The 16,649-nt window shown below is 35.6% G+C and overlaps 1 pseudogene; it reads left to right on the top strand.

Annotated features, from left to right (window-relative positions):
* Positions 1–12,108: 12,108 nt before the first annotated feature.
* On the top strand, positions 12,109–14,295 carry LOC125961202 (proteolipid protein 2-like; annotated as a pseudogene).
* Positions 14,296–16,649: the final 2,354 nt, after the last annotated feature.

The following is a 16,649-nucleotide window of genomic DNA, read 5'->3' on the forward strand; positions in this document are numbered from 1 at the left end:
GTTGGCAGAATTTACTTTCTTGCAGTTGTAAGACAGAGATCCCCGTTTTCTTGCTATCTGTTGGTCTGGGACCACTTTCGGGTCTCAGAGAGCCCCCAGAGGCAGCAGACCAGAAGGAGTGTGGCCTCTGATGCTTCATCTTCTTTTAAAGCCTCCTTTGATTTGGTCAGGCACACCTGGGATGGTGCCTTACTGCTTGACCTAGTTCTAAATGCATATAGAGGAAATATTTAAGACAACTATATTAAAAACAGTGGATGGTAAAAGGATATAAACAGCAACATGGTTTCTAAGCTTTATTTAAACTGATAAATTGTCAACAGCAGTAAGCTGTGATAAGTTATACATATACAAAATGTAATACCTAAAAAAATATACAAAATGATATATGCAAACACACCATAGATACATAACAACAGAGTTGTAAAACAGTTCAAATAACACATTGGAAGACAGGAAAAAGAACACAGAGAAGCAAAAAAGAAAGAATGAACATAAAACAAAAAAATGGCACATTCAAGTCCTAAAATAACAATAATTACATTAAATGTTAATGGTCTAAAATACTAATCAAGACTTACTGTAAAGCTAAAATAATCAATGCAGTTAAGTATTGGTGGAAGAATAGACAAATAGGTCAATGGAACAGAATAGAGAGCCCAGAAATAGACTCACATAAATATAGTCAACTGATCTTTGACAAAAAAGCAAAGGCAATAAAATGGAGCAATGATTGTTCTTTCAACAAATGGTACTGGAACAACTGGACATGTACATGCAAAAAAATGAATCTGGATACAGACCTTACACCCTTCATGAAAATTGACTCAAAATGGATCACAGAACTGAGTGTAAAATGCAAACTATAAAACTCCTAGAAGATAACATAGGAGAAAACCCATGATCTTGGGTATAGTGAAGACTTTTTAGATATGATGACACCAAAGGCATGATGCCTGAAATGAATAATTGATAAGTTGGACTTCATTAAAATTAAAAACTTCTACTCTGAGAAAGACAATGTCATAGAATGAAAGAAAATATTTGCAAGTATTTTGCAAAATATCTGATAAAGGACTGTTATCCAGAATATAGAAAGAATTCTTAAAACTCAACAATCAGAAAATGAACAATCTGATTTTTTAAAAATGGGCAAAAGACCTTAACGGACAACACTCCAAAGAAGATATACAGATGGCAAACAAGCATATGAAAAGATGCTCAACATCATATGTCATTAAGGAGTTGAAAATTAAAACAATAATGAGATACCACTACACACCTGTTAGAATAACCATATATTTTTGAAAACCCTTAAACATTATATAATTATTTGGTCTCTTATACTAGATACTAGAGAAAAAAATTTTCTCCTAGCTTCCTCTTTTAATACAAGTGAAAATAGTACAGTCTTTACTTGTATATTGACAGACACACACACGAATACATATAAACACATGCAGATTAACAGACTATGAAGTCAGAGACCTTGTTCAAAATTATGTTTTGTCATATACTAGCTTCCTGACATGTATAAGTTAATTCATATTCTGAGGCTCAATGACTTTATCTATACAATGAAGATATGTCAGAGGGTTATGATAATTAAAATAAGATAATCAAATAAAATTCTATAGATGTACAAGACACATAGTAAGGGCTTAATAAATATTGATAAATAGATATTCATTAAAATTATAAATTTTAACTATTATTACTAAATTCATCCAACAGCTTTCTCTGACATTTTCTTCCATATAATTTATGAAGTTTAAAATTAATATATCTTAATGAAATATCTATAGCTGTCTCTTAACTGTGAAAAAGTACAAAATGTATTTTTAATTTTTTAATCTTTTTGAATGCTTCAATTTGAAAAATCCAGTCATTAGGCTTTAATAGTGAGAAAATGAATAATGAAGTGAACAATCCACTTATTAATGACTGTGTTTTTAATCTTACACAAATGCGAATTCTTAGTCATTATGAATGCATTTTCCCTCTCCCAATTGCCTATTTAATGAAAAATGCATAAAACTCCAGTTTATTTTGAGTGCAAGCAATTGAGATAATCAAATAATTGAAAAATTTGTAGACTTCATATTTTCAAAGAAAATCCCAATCAAAGTGCATTCCAAAGAGTCAAGCTGATTTGAAGAACTTTTAAATTTAATTTAATTTTACTTTACTATATTTTATTTTATTTTTTGCAGTACGCAAAGTGGTTGAGAGTCTGCCTGCTGATGCAGGGGACACAGGTTCGTGCCCCAGTCCGGGAAGATCCCACATGCCACGGAGCGGCTGGGCCCATGAGCCATGGCTGCTGAGCCTGCGTGTCTGGAGCCTGTGCTCCACAACGGAAGAGGCCACAACAGTGAGAGGCCCATGTACCGCAAAAAAAAAAAAAAAAAAAAAAAAAACAATTAAGGAAATGGTCATAGGAACATACATATCGATAATTACCTTAAACGGGAATGGATAAAATGCTCCAACCAAAAGAAACAGGCTTGCTGAATGGATACAAAAACAAGACCCATATATATGTTGTCTACAAGAGACCCACTTCAGACCTAGGCACACATACAGACTGAAAGTGAGGGGATGGAAAAAGATATTCCATGCAAATGGAAATCAAAGGAAAGCTGGAGTAGCAATAATCATATCAGATACAATAGACTTTAAAATAATGTTACAAGAGACAAGGAAGGACACTGCATAATGATCAAGGGATCAATCCAAGAAGAAGATATAACAATTATAAATATATATGCACCCAACATAGGAGCACCTCATACACAAGGCAACTGCTAACAGCTCTAAAAGAGGAAATCGACAGTAACACAATAATAGTGGGGGACTTTAACACCTCACTTACACCAATGGACAGATCATCCAAAATGAAAATAAATAAGGAAACAGAAGCTTTAAATGACACAACAGACCAGATAGATTTAATTGATATTTATAGGACATTCCATCCAAAAAAAGCAGGTTACACTTTTTTCTCAAGTGCACATAGAACATTCTCCAGGATAGATCACATCTTGGGTCACAAATCAAGCCTCAGTAAATTTAAGAAAATTGAAATCATATCAAGCATCTTTTCTGAGCACAATGCTATGAGATTAGAAATGAATTACAGGGAAAAAAACATAAAAAACACAAACACATGGAGGCTAAACAATATGTTACTGAATAACCAAGAGGTCACTGAAGAAATCAAAGAGGAAATAAAAAAATACCTAGAGACAACTGACAATGAAAAAACGACGATCCAAAAACCTATGGTATGCAGCAAAAGCAGTTCTGAGGGGAAAGTTTATAGCTATACAAGCCTACTTCAAGAGACAAGAAAAATCTCAAATAAAAAATCTAACCTTACACCTAAAGGAAGTAGAGAAAGAAGAACAAACAAAACCCGAAGTTAGCAGAAGGAAAGAAATCATACAGATCAGAGCAGAAATAAATGAAATAGAAGTGAAGAAAACAATACCAAAGATTAATAAAACTAAAAGTTGGTTCTTTGAGAAGATAAACAAAATTGAAAAACCATTAGCCAGACTCATCAAGGAAAAGAGGGAGAGGACTCAAATCAATAAAATTAGAAAAGAAAAGGGAGAAGTTACAACAGACACTGCAGAAATATAAACCATCCTAACAGACTACTACAAGCAACTCTATGCCAATAAAATGGACAACCTGGAAGAAATAGACAAATTCTTAGAAAGGTATAACCTTCCAACACTGAACCAGGAAGAAATAGAAAATATAAACAGACCAATCATAAGTAATGAAATTAAAACTGTGATTAAAAATCTTCCAACAAAAAAAGTCCAGGACCAGGTGGCTTCACAGGTGAATTCTCTCAAACATTTAGAGAAGAACTAACACCCATCCTTCTCAAACTCTTCCAAAAAATTGCAGAGGAAGGAACACTCCCAAACTCATTCTATGAGGCCACCATCACCCTGATACCAAAACCAGAAGAAGATACTACAAAAAAAGAAAATTATAGACCAATATCACTGATGAATATAGATGCAAAAATCCTCAACAAAATCCTAGCAAACAGAATCCAACAACACATTAAAAGGATCATACACCATGATCCAGTGGGATTTATCTCAGGGATGCAAGGATTCTTCAGTATATGCAAATCAATCAATGTGATACACCATATTAACAAATTGAAGAATAAAAACCATATGATCATCTCAATAGATGCAGAAAAAGATTATGACAAAATTCAACACCCATTTATGATAAAAACTCTCCAGAAAGTGGGCATAGAGGGAACCTACCTCAACATAATAAAGGCTATATATGAGAAACCCACAGCCAACATCATTCTCAATGGTGAAAAAATGAAAGCATTTCCTCTAAGATCAGGAACAATACAAGGATGTCCACTCTCACCACTGTTATTCAACACAGTTTTGGAAGTCCTAGCCATGGCAATCAGAGAAGAAAAAGAAATAAAAGGAATACAAATTGGAGAAGAAGAAGTAAAACATTCACTGTTTGCAGATGACATGATACTATACATAGAGAATCCTAAAGATGCTACCAGAAAACTACTAGAGCTAATCAATGAATTTGGTAAAGTTGAAGGATACAAAATTAATGCACAGAAGTTTCTTGCATTCCTATACATTAATGATGAAAAATCTGAAAGAGAATTTAAGGAAACACTCCCATTTACCATTGCAACAAAAAGAATAAAATACCTAGGAATAAACCTACCTAGGGAGACAAAAGACCTGTATGCAGAAAACTATAAGACACTGATGAAAGAAATTAAAGATCATACCAACAGATGGAGAGGTATACCATGTTCTTGGATTGGAAGAATCAATATTGTGAAAATGTCTATACTACCCAAAGCAATCTACAGATTCAATGCAATCCCTATCAAATTACCAATGGCATTTTTTACAGAACTAGAACAAAAAATCTTAAAATTTGTATGGACACACAAAAGACCCTGAATAGCCAAAGCACTCTTGAGGGAAATAAACGGAGCTGGAGGAACCAGACTCCCTGACTTCAGACTATACTACAAAGCTACAGTAATCAAGACAGTATGGTGCTGGCACAAAAACAGAAACATAGATCAATGGAACAAGATAGAAAGCCCAGAGATAAACCCATGCACCTATGGTCAACTAATCTATGACAAAGGAGGCAAGGATATACAATGGAGAAAAGACAGTCTCTTCAATAAATGGTGCTGGGAAAACTGGACAGCTACATGTAAAAGAATGAAATTAGAACACTCTCTAACACAATACACAAAAATAAACTCAAAATGTATTAGAGACCTAAATATAAGACTGGACACTATAAAACTCTTACAGGAAAACATAGGAAGAACACTCTTTGACATAAATCACAGCAAGATCTTTTTTGATCCACTTCCTAGAGTAATGGAAATAAAAATAAAAATAAACAAATTGGACCTAGTGAAACTTCAAAGCTTTTGCACACAAAGGAAACCATAAACAAGATGAAAAGACAACCCTCAGAATGGGAGAAAATATTTGCAAACGAATCAACGGACAAAGGATTAATCTCCAAAATATATAAACAGCTCATGCAGCTCAATATTAAAAAAAATACAACCCAACTCAAAAATGGGCAGAAGACCTAAATAGACATTTCTCCAAGGAAGACATACAGATGGCCAAGAAGCACATGAGAAGCTGCTCAACATCACTAATTATTAGAGAAATGCAAATCAAAACTACCATGAGATATCACCTCACACCAGTTAGAATGGGCATCATCAGAAAATCTACAAACAACAAATGCTGGAGAGAGTGTGGAGAAAAGGGAACCCTCTTGCACTGTTGGTGGGAATGTAAATTGATACAGCCACTATGGAGAACAGTATGGAAGTTCCTTAGAAAACTAAAAATAGAATTACCATATGATCCAGCAATCCCACTACTGGGCATATACCCAGAGAAAACCATAATTCAGAAAGACACGTGCTCCCCAATATTCATTGCAGCACTATTTACAATAGCCAGGTCATGGAAGCCACCTCAATGCCCATCGACAGACAAATGGATAAAGAAGATGTGGTACATATATGCAATGGAATATTACTCAGCCATAAAAAGGAACAAAATTGGGCCATTTGTTGAGACGTGGATGGATCTGGAGACTGTCATACAGAGTGAAGTAAGTCAGAAAGAGGAAAACAAATATCATATATTAATCCATATATGTGGAACCTAGAAAAATGGTACAGATGAACCGGTTTGCAGGGCAGAAATTGAGACACAGATGTAGAGAATAAAAGTATGGACACCAAGAGGGGAAAATGGGGGTGGGGGGTGGTGGTGGTGGTGTGATGAATTGGGTGATTGGGACTGACATGTATACACTGATGTGTATAAAATTGGACTAATAAGAACCTGCTGTATAAAAATATAAAATAAAATTCAAAAATTTTAAAAATAAAATAAAATATAATTTACTGTGTATTAATTACCTCTGTCAACCTCACACATTTCAAAGAAACCCATATACTATGTGTGCAGAGACTTTAAAAATATGCTTTGCAGAGACTAAAAAGCTGGATTACCCAGTAAGACTATATTCCAACTGGTCTTATCCGAAACAGAAGATATATATTTGCCTCTTGAGCTGTAGTGATGATTGGATATGAATTCTGAGAACTTGAAGACTGGTATTTATGGGCAAAGTATTCTAGAAATAGCTGAGGAAAGATTTTTAGCTTTTCAAATTTAGTCTTTAAAAGATAAGATGTACCATGTATATTTGTGGAAATATTTTGTATTCTTACAATACCTTTAAATGAACATAGCTTCATTGAAAATAATGTGAACAGATTGAATCATCTTGTGAACAGATTGAATCATCTTGTAAAAAGCAGAGGAATTAGTATAGAGGGTAAAGGACTTTTTTTTTTTTATAAATTTATTTATTTTATTTACTTATTTTTGGCTGCGTTGGGTCTTCATTGCTGCATGCGGGCTTTCTCTAGTTGTGGTGAGCAGGGGCTACTCTTTGTTGCAGTGTGTGGGCTTCTCACTGAGGTGGCCTATCTTGTTGCAGAGCACGGGCTCTAGGTGTGCAGGCTTCAGTAGTTGTGGCACGTGGGCTCAGTAGTTGTGGTGCATGGGCTTTGTTGCTCCTCAGCATGTGGGATCCTCCCGGACCAGGGCCCAAACCCACGTCGCCCGCACTGGCAGGCAGACTCTCGACCACTGCGCCACCAGGGAAGTCCGAGGGTAAAGGACTTTTAAAAATAATTTGCTTGCAGTAAAAGTCAAATCATTATGCTATACACCTTAAACTTATACAGTGCTATATGTCAAGTATATCTCAATAAAACTGAAAGAATAGAAATTACTGAAATGCCAACTGCTTTTCTCCATAAAGTAAAAAAGAAATTTGAAAGAAATATAAGCTAAAAAAGGTATCAACTTTTCCAATTAAAACTAAATTATTGAGGTGATAAATCTCACAGGTGCATATAAAAAGCAATATTAATAACTAACATTTACATAGAGTTCCACAACTCATTATTTTTTATCAGTTATCTTTTTGTTTTTCAGAACCATCTGAGGCAGGCATTATCATAATCTACATATTCCAGATGAGAAACCTGAGACTCAGAAAGAATAATCCTCATTTTCATTACTTAACTTTTCTGCCAAAACACAACAAAGGTAGTTTTCCCTTTCTTTAGGCAGTAAGAGCTGTTTTCTGGTTTTGTAGTGTTTTGTTTTGTTTTTTAAAGTCCCATGCCAGGGAAATAACAGTCATAAATAGTAATGAGAGGATACTATTTTCTTCACAATTGAAACAGCAGCTATTGCTGCCTTCTTAGGACTAAAAACAACCTAACAAAACTCTCCACTATTCTAAGATCCAGAAATAGAGATCAAGTCGATCTTGGCTCCCTCAGGAATTTAGGTTGGCATTTAGGGAGTGGGAGTGTGTGTACTCTGGCATTAGGGGTCACGCTGATGCTCAGTCCCACTGATGTTTACTAGAACATTAGTTTTGGGGAAGTACAGGACAAGGAAACAGGCTAGAGGTCCTAAACTGCAAGAAAAAAGCACAACCAAGATTCCATACAGGATTTCAAATTTCAAGTACCACTATAGAATCCTTTCTAAAATTTTTCTCTTTTGCTAACGTGAGATTGCTTTGTTTTGGGAGGGCATATGTTTCAGTCACTACACAGCTCTCAACTTGTTCTATAAGCCACATACTTCTGTTTTTAGAAACACATAAACTACTGTAGTTATCTGACAAAATTAGATTTAGATATGTGACTGGGAGTGTGAAATGGGATACTTCCAGTTCATGAATCTGGAGAGCTTATATTGAAGAAGATTTGGGAAAAGAAGTATTAGCATGGATAAAGAAAGACATTACATAATTATAAATGGGTAACATCAAAAAGATGTAACAAACCTAAATGTGTATGCACCTCAAAATAGGGCTTCAAAATATATGAAACAAAAGCTAGTAGAAATAAGCGAGAAATCCACATATATACATGAAGACATCAACATTTCTTTCTCAGGAATCAATAGAACAATTTAATATCAATAGTATACAAAAGAGCAATATTATCAACCAACCTGACCATATTTACATTTATAGAATATTCCACCATCAGCAGAATACACAATTTTTTTCAAATGCATATGGAATATTTACCAAGATAGACTGTAGTCTGAACCATAAAACAAATCTTAACAAATTTAAAGAATTAGAAATAGGCAAGTTCATAGAGACCAGAAAATAGAATAGAGATTACAAGTGGCTGAGGGGAAGGGAAAGTTATTGTTTTAAGGATGCAGAGTTTTTATACGGGATGCTGAAAAATGAAAATGTTCTCAAAATAGAAAGTGGTGATAGTTACACAATATTGTGATTGACACTTAAAGCCACTGAACTGTACCCTATAAAATGTTTGAAATGGTAAATTTTATGTTATGTATATTTTACCACAATAGAAAATATCAGTTGGGGAAAAAAACCCACACATATATCAGTATATAATCTGACCAGAACAGAATCAAATGAGAAAACAATTTAAAAAATCAGGAAAATATTTGAAAATTAGACAACATACTTCTAAATGAACCACTTGCCAAAGAGGAAATTTCAAGGGAAATTAGAAAATATTTTGAACTGAATAAAAATACAACATATAAAAATTTGTGAAATGTAGCCAGAAGAAAATTTATAGAACTGAATGCTTATACTAGAAAAGAACAAGAGTTTAAAATCAGTAGCCTAAGCTTTCAGTTTAAGAATCTAGAAAAAGGGAACAAATTTAATGCAAATCAAGTAGAAGGATGGAAATAAAGATAAGAATGAAAACCAATAAATTTGAAAACAGAAAGCTAATAGAGAAACCAATGAAAGCAAAAGCTGATATGTTGAAAAGATTAGTAAATTTTATAAATCTCTAGCCAAACTGACCAAGAAAAAAGAGATCATGTAAATTGCCAATCTCAGGATCGAAAGACGGTACATCACTAGAGACACTATATACATTACAAGGACAATAGATTATCATGAAAAAAATTGATTCTCAGAAATTTAAAAGTTAGATGAAATAGACAATCCTTTAAAAGACACAAATTAGCAAAGCTCCCTCAGGAAGAAATAGATAACCTGATTATCTACTGATAATAGCTTAAAACTACTGAATTTATAGCTTAAAACTTCCAACAAAGAATACTCTAGGTTTCACTAGTGAGTTATACCAAACATTTAAAGATATTATAACAATTCTACACAAACTCTATGACAAAATGGTAAGGGAAGGAACCTTTCCCAACTTGTTGTATGAGGCTAGCATTACCATGATAGTGAAACAAAGAAGAAAAAGAAAGAAAAAGGGAGAGAAAGAGGGAGGGAGAAAATATAAACATACACACAAAAAAACCTTAAAAAGAAGTTAGTAAATTGGGGCTTCCCTGGTGGTGCAGTGGTTGAGAGTCCGCCTGCCGATGCAGGGGACACGGGTTCGTGCCCCAGTCTGGGAAGATCCCACATGCCACAGAGCGGCTCGGCCTGTGAGCCATTGCTGCTGGACCTGCACGTCCGGAGCCTGTGCTCCACAACGGGAGAGGCCACGGCAGTGAGAGACCCACGTACCGCAAAAAAAAAAAAAAAAAAAGTTAGTAAACTGAATCCATCAATATATAAAAATGATAATATTTCATGGTAAATTGGGGGTTTATCCAAGGAGTGGAATGTTGGTTTAACATTTAACAATCTATGTAATTTATCATATCAACAGAATAAAAGAGAAAAACCACACAATTATCTCAACAGATGCAGAAAAAACGTCCATACTTGAATTTTTAAAAAGCTTATCAAGCCAAGAATAGAAAAAAAAATCCCCATTTTAATAGAGGGTACCTGTAACTAACATAATGGTGAAAGACTGAATGTTCCCATATGATAGGTAAAAGGGAAGGATGTCCACCCTTATTGCTTCTATCCGATACTGTTCTGGAGGGTGAAGCCAGTGCAGTAAGACAAGATAAATAAATAAAGTAAATGTAGATTGAAAAGAAAGAAAGAAATCTGTCTCTATTGGCTATCAACAGACAGAATATCCCAAAGAATGTATAAAACAGCTACTGGGACTAATAAGTGAATTTAGGAAAGTCATAGGATTCAAAGTCAATGTACAAACATTCATTGTGTTTCTATAAAGTAACATAAGCTATTAGAAATTGAAATTTGAAAAGAGTACTATTTACAATAGTGTAAAAATATGATATATTTTGGTATATAATATACATGTTAAAAATTATAAGCTATTGATGTAAGAAATAAAAGATCCAAATAAATGGAAAGCATACTGTATTCATGGATTGGAAGGCTTAATATTATTAGAATGTCAATTCTCCCCACACTGATCTACAGATTTAATGTAATCCCATCGTAATCTCAGTACTGTATTTTGTAGAAATTAGCAAGCTGATTCTAAAATTTCTATGGATAAACAAAGGCTGTACAATAGCCAAAACAACTTTGACATATAAGAAAATTTATATGACTTGATTTATACTTATTATAAGGCTACAGTTATCAGGAGAGTGTAGTGTTGGTAAATATAAACATATAGATCAATTGAATAGAACAGAGAGTCCAGAAGTAGATTTATACAAAATTGGTCAATTGATTGATTTTTGACAAAGTTGTTAAAGAAATTCAATGGTGAAGGGATAGTTTTTCAGCATCTGGTTATCAAACAATTTGACATCCATATGCAAAACTAAAAAAGAACTATCTTTCTGCTGTTGCTTTATAATAGTATAATTTTATTATGGTCCATTAACATACTTTGTATTATTTTAGTTTATTTAAATTTGTCAAGGTTTGTTTTTGCTTCATGTATTTTATTTAAAGCCTTGTTATTAAGTGCATACTCATTTAAGATTGTTATGTCTTCTGGTAAAGTGACCATTTTATAAATCTATAATGTCCTTTTTTTATCCTAAATAACATTCCTTGTTCTGAAGTCTACTTTGTCTGATACTAAAATAGCCACTCCAGCTTCCTTTTGATTATTGTTTCTGTGGAATATTTTTTTCCATACTCTTACTTTTAATCTATCTAAGTCTTTATGTTTAAACTGAGTTTCTTGAGAGCAGCATGTAGATTTTTTAAAATTTTAATATTACTTCAATCTTTTAATTGGTATATTTAGACCATTTACATTTAATGTAGTTATTGGTGTGGTTAGATCTAGGTCTATTATTTTGCTATGTGGTTTTTGTTCTGTTTGCTCTTTTGTTTCCCTATTCCCCATTTCCTGCATTCTTTTGGATAGTTTGAATAGTTTTAGTATTCCACTCTATTTTATCTACTGCTTTTTTGGTGTTGTCTTTCTCTCTCTCCTCCCTCCCTCCTTCCCTCCCTCTCCCTTTCTCTTTCTGGTCTTTCTAGGGAAGAATTTCTCAAACACAGTACAATTTCTATTTTGGACCAAATAATTATTTGTTCTGGACAGCTGTCCCATGCATTGTAGGATGTTTAAAAGCATTTCTGATCTCTACCCACCAGATGCCAGTTGCACCTCTTCCCCAAATATGGCAGTCAAAATTGTCTTTAGACATTGCCAGTTGTCTCCTGGTGGGCAAAATCAGCCCAAGTTGAGAACTACTGCTCTAAATAATACAACAGAAATACTTAACATTTCAGAGTATAGTTAGAGTAATGTTTTACTATTTAATATTTAGAAGTTTTACAATCATATAAGTCTCTTAACCTCCTCCCTTTATACTATACTTGTCATATGTATTAATTGAACATGCATGAAAAAAAAACCCCAGTTTTCTATATTTACTCAGATTTTACTGTTTTTGTTCTTCTTTGATTCCTGAAGTTCCAGGTTTCATCTGGTATTATTTCCCCTCAGCCTGAAGAACTTTCTTTAGCATTTGTTTTAGTTGGCTGTATGTTCTCTTAGTTTACCTTCATCTGAGAATATCTTTATTTCTCTTTCACTCCTAGGGGATATTTTCATTGGATTTAGAATGCTTGGTCGAAAGTTTTTTCCTATCATTCTAAAGATGTTCTACTGTCTTCTGGCTTCCACGGTTTCCAATGAGAAGTCCATCATTTTTTTTTTTTAACGTCTTTATTGGAGTATAATTGCTTTACAATATTGTGTTAGTTTCTGCTGTATAACAAAGTGAATCAGCTATATGTATACATATATCCCCATATCTCCTCCCTCTTGTGTCTCCCTCCCAACCTCCCTATCCCACCCTTCTAGGTTGTCACAAAGCACCAAGCTGATCTCCCTGTGCTATGCAGCTGGAGAAGTCCATCATTATTAACATCTTTTTTCTCCTATATATGTTGTGTCATTTTTCCTTAGCTGCTTTTAAGATTTTTTTCTTTACATTTAGTTTTCAGTAGTTTGATTATAATATGTCTGGGTGTGGTTTTCTTTGAGTCTATTCTGTTTTATGTCCTGTGAATTTCTTGAATCTGCAAGTTAATGTCTTTCACCAATTTGGGGAAGTTTTCAGCCATTGTTCCGTCAAATATATTTTTCTGCACCAATTTTCTTTATAGGACTCAATTGTTACAAACGTTAGACTTCTGATATAGTCCCATATAGTCTCCTTGAAGTTCTATTCAGTTTTTCTAATCTTTTTTCTCTTTGTTTTTCAGATTGGAGAATTTCTGTTAATCTGTCTTCAAGTTCACTGACTCTTCCCCATGTCATCTTCATTCTGCTATTGAGTTCATTAGTAAATTTTAAATTTCAAAGAATGTATATTTTAATACTATTTTATTCATTTTTTATAATTTATTTTCTTTGCTAAGACCTCCTATCTTTCCATTCATTTTGTCTCATGTATGTTTACCTTTGCCTCATGAAGCTTATTATAGTATCTGCTTTAAAGTCTTTCTCTTATAATTTCAGCATATGTGTCACCTTGGGGTTGGCATCTGTTGATTTTTCTTTTCCTTTGAGAATTGGTCACGTTTTCCTGGCCTTTTGCTTATCAAGTAATTTTGGATTATATTCTGGACTTTTTGAATATTAAATTGTGTAGATACAGATCCTGTTAAAATTCTCTAAAGGATGTTATTCATTATTATTATCATTATTACTGTTTTAGCAGGTGACAGAACCAGTTAGCTTCAACCTACAAATTTTTAAAATCACTTTGATCCGGCAAGACAGCTGGGTGTGCACCAGCCTCGAGCCTGCAAGCAGATCCTCCCTGCCCCCAGGGACTCCAGCCCCACCATGGCAGATTCCCAGCACACATCTGCCCCCCACTGCTGGACCACCTGCACCAACTTCTTGTGCACCCAAAAGGGAAGTCTCCTGTTTGCTGAGATTATATTGCGCCTGGTGATTCTGACCCTCTTCAGTGCCTCAACAGCAGGATATTCCTCTCTGTCTGTGATTGAATTGATCTTTGCTTCTATCTTCTTTGTCGTCTACATGTGTGACCTGCACACCAAGATACAATTCATTCACTGGCCTTGGAGTGAGCCCTCATAGTGGCCATCCTCTACCTGATCACCTCCATTGTTGTCCTTGTTGAGAGAGGAAACCGTTCCAGAATCATTGCAGGGGCACTGGGCCTAATTGCTAAGGGCCTCTTTGGCTGTGATGCCTCTGTCACTTTCCCCTTGAGATAATAAAGACATACAGCAGCACCTACTGACCCTGCTGATACCCTGGCCCTGTGTCAGTGTACTCCCTTCATTTCTCTCTGTAACCTGCAAATAACTCCTCCATCGAATTAACTCCTCCCCCTGTCCCTACAGCACTCCCAGCCAACTCCCAGCCCTGTATTGAGGTAAAAGTGCTGCTATTCAGAGAATTTATCTTCCAGCCTGCCAATCACCTCTCCAGGGTGTGCCTAGGTCCCCTTCCCTTATGCAGTATAAAAATGAGACGCCAGTTCTGTCTGGTCTATGCCCCCACCTAAGCCACAAAATGAGGGAGGAGGGTACCTTAGATTTCAGACTCCAGGCCCCAGGTTGTGACTCGCTCCAAATAATCAGTGCGGGGGGTGTTTCTATGGAGGAATACATAAATAATACATAAATAATAAATGGATTGTTAGAACAGCAACCAAAAAATCCCTTTCTGTGGGCAGTGGTTCCAATCTCAGTTCAGTTTCCTAACCTTGCTGATGCTGCTTTGGGTCTGTTCAACCACATACATCTCTAAGACGTTAGTCTGAGACCTGGTTGGTGGTTTAAATAGTAATTCAGTTCTCAAAGTTTTGCTAGGCTGCTTTGGGTCTGTCCCATGCATATGCAGCTCAAGGGTAAGTTAGGGATCTGTCTAGTTTCTTACACAATTTTGAGATATCCTCTTCTCCAACTCACTTCTCTCCAGGATTCCTCCTACACTCTCTGCCCCACAGAGGCCCCCTTTCCCAGTTCTTCTGTGTAAAAAGGCAAGGTTTCTTTTAGAGTTTTAGAGTCCCTGTATCGCTGCTGGCAAACAGTTCTGCACTTGGGGCAAAGCCACAGGAGAAAAGAGGGGAAAAAATAGAAAACTCATTCTCAAATGAATTGCTCCTTCAAGTTTTGACTCCAGTCCACAATCCACCTGATTCCATTTACTTTTGAGAGTCCTTAGATTTTTGTGTTTTGTTTTTTTTTTTAATTTTATTTATTTATTTATTTATGGCTGTGTTGGGTCTCCGTTTCTGTGCAAGGGCTTTCTCTAGTTGCGGCAATTGGGGGCCACTCTTCATCGTGGTGCACGGGCCTCTCACTATCGCGGCCTCTCTTGTTGTGGAGCACAGGCTCCAGATGCGCAGGCTCAGTAATTGTGGCTAACGGGCCTAGTTGCTCCGCGGCATGTGGAATCTTCCCAGACCAGGGCTCGAACCCGTATCCCCTGCACTGGCAGGCAGATTCTCAACCACTGCACCACCAGGGAAGCCCGATTTTTGTGTATTTTGTCCATAGTTTTCACTGTAATCAGCAGGAGAGATGCGCCATAGTGGATGTACTCTAACTTGGTTGGAAGTGGAAGTCACATTCTGATATTAGATGTAAGAAAAAGATTTTTAAGGATGTTTGTAAAGATACGTAAAATGAATATAAGGAAGAGTAAGGCTTTGGTGATCACACGGTCCAATGGAACTCCCTCAGTAGTTGCCTAGAATAGAAGGGGTAAGAGTGCTAAGTATAGACAACACCAATCAAGTGTATTCTTAAAATAACACACGAAGTCAGAACTCAGGCATTCTAGTTATGCCGAGATGTCTTGATGCCCTTTCTCATACTCTTCTTTTGTGGGTAGTTTGGACAAACACCCTTTAGTGATGTCTCGGACAGTGATTTAGAAATTATGTTACTCAGAGCTCTAGGCATTCCATGGAGCCCTTTCCCCGCCAAAAGTAGTGGGGAGAGGGTGAATGCCCTGGTACTCCTCCCTGCTTCAATTGCAGCAGCCCACTTTTATCTGTTGTTCTTATTGGACAGTGTTGTAAGATGTCATAACAGCTAGTATTAGCATTGGTAAAAATAAATAAAAACAAAAATAGGAAGCCACTAGTTTACAGTAAAGAGCCTGGGTTGATCAGCAGTAGCTGTCTGTGATGATGCTTTCCAATTCTTCTCATCGAGGCTTGTAAAACAGCTGAGGTATTCTAGATAAGAAGTACTGAGGCCTTTTCTGGGATTGCCTGGGGTACTATGGGAAGTTCAAAGCAGTAAAAGTGTTTCTGCTCTTCTGATTTAAAGTGCTTGTCTGAATACTGGAAAATGCAACATGGGCTGTTACCAGTTTACGTGCCTTACTCCCTCATTGCCAGAGTAAACCCATGTTGCTTGATGACTTAAAGCTATCAAACCAAGGTGATACTGACCTGTTTCACCCCTTTGGAGAATATTTGCTTTTTATGAGGCTCCTGAGAATGGCAAGTACTTAACACAAAGAGATTACTTTAATACTTACATTTAAGGTAACAAGCTAGTGGGAAAGAGACTCTTCCTTAGGTGTCTTATAACACGGGGATTATATAAAGTAAGTTAAACAACCTTGGACCCACACTTTAGGGATGGCTGAATAACAGCAGTGTTTAATAGTTCATCTCCCAGCCTTCCATTAAATATTCACAAAGTAATACAAAAAG

Source organism: Orcinus orca, chromosome 15 (genome assembly GCF_937001465.1).
Source record: "Orcinus orca chromosome 15, mOrcOrc1.1, whole genome shotgun sequence".
Taxonomy (NCBI): domain Eukaryota; kingdom Metazoa; phylum Chordata; class Mammalia; order Artiodactyla; family Delphinidae; genus Orcinus; species Orcinus orca.